The sequence below is a fragment of the Spea bombifrons genome, chromosome 7 (genome assembly GCF_027358695.1).
Source record: "Spea bombifrons isolate aSpeBom1 chromosome 7, aSpeBom1.2.pri, whole genome shotgun sequence".
Taxonomy (NCBI): domain Eukaryota; kingdom Metazoa; phylum Chordata; class Amphibia; order Anura; family Pelobatidae; genus Spea; species Spea bombifrons.
In genome coordinates this window covers 12,215,233-12,221,461 of record NC_071093.1, presented here as the reverse complement: position 1 = coordinate 12,221,461, position 6,229 = coordinate 12,215,233, and positions in this window count along the sequence as shown.

Sequence of the window (6,229 nt, the reverse complement as noted above, 5' to 3'; positions counted from 1 at the left end):
GCCCCTAGAATTATTCCTAAAAAGGGATCCTAGCTTAATAGCTAATTAACTCTGAACAAAACCCAACTCCGTTAACATGCTCAAGTCATCCAAGCCCTGGATCCATGGTTTTAATGCAAAGCTGGTATGACAATATATATTAATTGCCTTTGGTACTTTTGATTGGCCAAGTGATGTTGTGGGACCAACAGAATGTACTGCGACCAAAATATCTGCGGTGTTTGGCACAGGTCGGAGGTGATGTAACATGCATTTCTGGATCTGGGAGGGGGCAGGAGCTTTACTAGCTTGCAGAAGCCCCCGTTGCCCCATGGATGTTACATCCCTGTCTGAGATGCACTCAGGGACATGGAGCTTTTTCGGATATCAGCGCTATGTCATTTGTTTACAAAATATACATAGTTTTAACAAGTAACTTTTAAAATGTTCAATACCAAAAGGTACTGTGTTGCTGATCTGGGGTCATCACTTAAAGCAGGGAAGGATTATGTTTCCCTACTTGCTCACTGATGTACAATGCTAGCTGGGGTATCTAGGTTGCCCCTAAATGTCATTCTTGTAATCCACACTGCATGCGCAAAAGAACCAATATACGCATTCAAATGTATTAAAAAATGCTGGAATTGTGGATTAGTGTTTTATAAAGTATATGAAATGCCCTGATCAATCACTCTTCTAGCCCCCCTACGTCTGTATGTAGCAAGCGCTCCCACTGGCTCTTAAGTACTATGTCTGTTTTTGTTCTTTTCAAAGAGGCTTTCTACAAACACTCAGGGCGAGCTGTTTAGATGCATTTTGCTGTGAAATGCTACAAAAAGAGCTGTCATTAAATAGGTCAAAGGAACAGGAAGACAGGATTTCCTATTCACATTTGCTTATTCATTGTGTTTTAATAATACGAGCCTTCAAAAAGTGTTGTTTTTTTACAAATGCACTTTTAAAAATATACTTGTCTCTTCAGCTAAATGTGCCAGAAAAAAATAAAAAAAAACATTACTTATGAGTTGACTCTTAGTGTTTGAAAAGGTTATGTACAATCATAGCGCAGTGATATATTTGTTATGAAGGCTTGGGACAGGATTGTAAATGTATGTACACTGGTTCATGTTTCATTGGTTACTGTAGTTATAAGCCACCAATTCCAGCATCTCTCCGAACTTCACACCAAAAGTTTTGTAAAACTTAAAATCATCTAAAATAAAGACTTCAAGCCATGGATAACAGGATGGCCCAGGTGCAAATCTTATCCAGAACTTGAATCTTTTGTCTTTCCAAATTCTTTTTTTTTGTATTTTCCAGATTATGTACCAACATACACCAATTACGACCAGTTTCATTGACTATGGTTGCAAGTTTGCTCTTCCACCGTACAATGTTATTTGAACAGCTGGGTGGTGCAGGAGCTTCTACTCAAATATCGAATTTGTCTTTCTTATTCAAATTATTTTTGATATTCTTAGATCTCCCATACTTTCAAAGCATGACAGCAGGAACCAGGGAGTTGAGTGGGAGCATTTCCATTCAAACCTGTTCCAGTGCTACCAATGTCGTCCTTTATTTTCATTCCCCATCAGTTTTTTCCCATTCTTTTTGTTGTGATCAACACAATACATGCATACAATAAAAGGACCAACAAACTACTTGTGTGCATATGGAGAAAAGACTAGATTGGGGTATTTTTATTAGAGGTATTTGGATTAATGAAGTGACTAAGCTTAAGGAGCCGATACCTTGCGGTTTGATGGGATTGCATGGCTCATCAATCTTTACATGAACGGGGTAAAAATACCTTCCATTTTGCACAGTACCTTGCAGTTTGGTACTTTATTTCAGTTAATGAGAGGATGCCGAAGCATATATATATACATATATATACTACAATCAAAAATGTGGGTCCAATTCCTTGTTTTCATGGAATTGCTTTTCTAGCTGTGCTAACATAATTAAAAAAAGTTTTTCTAATGATCAATTAGATTTTTAAATTTAAACCTGGATAAGCGAACTCAACATGCCGTTGGAACACAGGAGTGATGGGAGTGATAAAGGGCCCCTGTGCGCCTATGAAGATATTCCATTAAAAATAAAATAGTCCTTTACAGCATTAACCCCGTCTGCACTGGATTTCTAATCCAGTTCATGTTATTTTAGTGGACAATAATTGCTTTTTGTTTCAAAAACAAGGACATTTCTAAGTGACCCCAAAGTTTCGAACAGTAGAGTATATATGTCTGTGTGTATGCACATTATATATACTGTATATTCAGAGTGAAGCATACTTTTACGTTTGTGGGATTTTTCTGATTTATAGCTTCATTTTTGCCTTTGGGACCCAAATTGGTATTGAGAATTCTAATCCAGCTGAAAAAAATGCATGTTTTTTGGGATAGGTGAATATTTTTTCTGTTTGTGAAGTTTTTTTGTAATTGCATATAACTGTAGACCAAGGCCTTTGGTGCTATAATTGTTGCTGGATGGAAAGGCGGAATATATAATGCAACAATTTGCTACGGAGATGCAACATTTTCAGATGTATCATATCTATTATTTTTTTTGCTTCTTTAATATTGGGATAGAGCACATTTCTACATTGAATCTGCCAATGTTGAATTTGAGTTGCCAGTACCTTAAAAAAATCTGTTTGGTTGCAATATTCCAGTAAAAAAGCTTAACACTGGTTTTAAGGATGTAATATTTGTTGTCTAGCATTCTTATCAGCGAAAAGGATCCCAATCCATAGTTTACCGTTTATTCCATGAGGCATCTGGAGGTAAATAAAAAACTGTATTCTTTCTCTTGTACAAGAATCTTGTTAAAAATGTTACCAAAAATGTGGAAAATGCAATAAATTCTCTTTCAATGTGTACACAGAAAATAAATAATTATTCAATATTTTTTGAAGAATTATTTTTGTGTTTTTATAAATTGAAAAAGAAATCATTATAGACAGAGGACCGTTATTGCCGTAGAGATATGTGTCTAAACCTTTATTTGAAAGCATACAATAGCAGATCTGCTAAGGTGTATCTCCTTAACATGCTACGAAGCTTAAACTTTTCTTATATGACCCCAGAATCAGTGTTTTCTAGCAACTAGCCGAGCATGAGTTGGTAAATAAATTCATCGCTACTGCATTTTACTATTATATTTGTGACAACCCACTAAAGAAGAGCACACATTAAAATTTTCTTTTAATTATTATTATTATTATTATTATCTTTTATTTATATAGCGCAAACAATTTTCATCCCGAGTAAGCACTGCATCGTTACTACTATGAGAATAAACATAATAAAAAGAAAATTGACTAGCTTTTTTGTTTTTATGTTTTGTTATCATTAGACTGTAATAGTAAAACATATACAAGAGGTGCTGTTGATTAACAATGCAGAATAATTAAAAATATTTTGAATCCAAATACTAATATTTCGCCATATATTATAACTATATAGTGAACGGAATATTACATAGACAGTGGATATCTCTATAGCGTGTCTAATGCCTTTATTATAATCATCATGAAACATGTAGAGGCCAATACAATATTAACAAACATCCTTCTATAGTACTGAATGGAAACCTGGATGGAACTCTGATCCCACAGTTGCTCTTCTCCGATGCTAGCGCCCTGTACTATGAGTAAAAGAGAACACTGGAGCACTCCGCCACCTTGTGGTGGCCACACAAACAACCTGGTAGCTCCTGAAGGCATCTGAAAGCAGCAGTAATCATTTCAACGAAAAGAGAAATATAGAATTTGACACCAGATAACAACCATTCGGCCCGTTTTTCCTGACTCGAACCTTAATCAGTCCTTGGTCTCGTTTTAGATTCAGGAGAGCATTATGCCATATATTCCCTCACTGTAGTAGCCTCTAGCACTTCTGCTGGACGGCTGTTCTAAACAACTACCACCTTCAAAGTAAAGTAAAACTATATTATTATTATATGATATTACATTAAGCATCTGACTCTCTAGTTTTAGTTTATGTTGACTTGCTCTGACATTTCTTGTACTTCTGTACTTTGTTAAAACCCGTTAAGAGTGTTTATCACATCTTCCCTCTCGCTCCTTTCCTCCAAGAGATACATATTTTACACATAGATATGTTCAATAATATGAGTTAATGTTTTTAGCTTTAGTTTATTACACCCTTCTGTCCATTCTCTGGTCAGTGACCATTTTCTGAATTGTACCTTTCCTCTGAAAGCACATAAAGGCCAAAAATAAACCATGTTTTATCTCAAATATCCACTTTTCCTCTGCTCTTTTTTCTCATACACTTTTGTCTGCTCTCCCAAAAATACGGCACTTTTAACAACAATAAATGGAGGCTTTTATACAACAATTTAAACCATCGAGAAAGGAAATTGGGTCCAATATTTATTCGGGTATTACCGGTATTGACTTTTTGAAATATGTTCAAACTTTGGCAGTACCAAATCTCATGCTGTCTGACTCGCCTGGCACTGAGACTGGCTCTGGACACCGGTAATGTCTATCTGAATCTCACTGTCAATGTACAGGAGATAAGTCTGCCTAATAATAAAAGAAATAGAAAATAGAATAATGATTTAATAATTAAAACATAACTGTAAAAATGTCTGCAAATAACACACACCTCTCCCAAAATAAATATAAAATTAAAAGGCAGAAGCAACTATCCTGTGGAGGAATCCTAAGCAAAATTAGAAAAATGTGCAGAAAAACACTCAGCTTAGTTTTTTGCCACATACTTTAGAAAAAAGTGGTACAAATAGCCCAGACTGTATGCGCTTGGTTTTGGGATCTGAGAATGCCTGGTTATCCCGCTGCTCAATGGGCCGCTACAGCTCAGCAGGGTCCAACCGGCCCATTTACACTCAGCACAGCCTCCTGCGTTAGAAGACGCTGCTGTGTCAGCATTGAGACGCCGACAAGGAGAAGACATCAGGGGGCTCTGCCCTAGGACGGGTCAAGGGAAGAGGGGAAGGTAAATATGTCACTAGTTACAAGGGTTATTTCCAAATCGGCTCATTTAGAATGGAGCACGGCCACCATAGAACGCAGCAGTGCTCTGTGTCTTATTTCACCGAAGAGCCAGTTAATCATCTCACCAGTAGCCAGTGGATGGCAGCCATGGTGGTAGGTGCGGTGGGGCTTCTCTAGCACAGGTTCAAGGAGGCGAACCGGCATGAGTTCAGCAAGGCTTTGCATATTGAATATGAAAAAATAGCATTCCTAAAATGTAAGCTGCATATATTTGCCTAAAATATATTCCGATTTTTTAATTTATTAGCTGTGTAGAAGTTATAATGTGTAAACCGTACACCCCATTCCCTGCCCACAGCCCCTCCAGCCACAGACAGTTTTCCTGTGGGGCTAGCCCACCGCCCGGACCACCTACCCACATCCCGAAAAGGGAGGGCTCTGGGTACCTGGAGCCTGGATGTTCCCAGGTATGGCTATTAATGAAGGGGGGGTTAACGATAGACGAACTGATAGATCTGAAAGGGTGTAAGGCAGTCTTCATCTGTAAATGTGCTGCATTTAAGACATCATTCCTAGTGCTGGATAGCCAAACCCTTCCTGGTGTGTCAGATGGCCAGTTCTGGCCTGGATAGAGATGACAAACTCCAGACTCCTCCAGTCCAAGTACGTCAGCTCACTCCCACTTAAGCACGGAAAGCAGGTGCACGGAAATGCCCTCAGGGTTGGATTCTGACTCTCCGAAGTAATAGACAAATCTAATGGATCAGCAACTCTGCACATCCGCAAACCATCCACTAAATTAACTCCATATTCTTTATTCAGACTTTCATAAACAGCAGGACAACAAACTGGGCACGCATTTCGCACACAAGTAGAATCTTATTCTTGCTTATTCACTCATTGGAGTTAATTCAGTGGGTGATTGCGGATGTGGGGTGTTGCTAACCCATCGGATTTGTGATCTGATTAGGTTTATTAATGCTGGACTAGAGATCACGAGGCAGTCTGATGACATAGGTGCGGTGAGTATGGGGTGCCAATGGCCAACGGATTTGCCCGCTGTGGCAGGTGGCCAGTCCAAGTCTATGGTTTATTTGTTTAATGTATGATAGACCCCAAATAAACCTTTGTCAACGTGGAACCACACCTTTAAATGAATACACCATTAAATTCGTGAAAATGTCTTCTGTTGATTTTGTTCACATGAAGAAAACTGGGCTGAAGATCGCTGTGATGTGAAAATATCACAGGGACATCAGA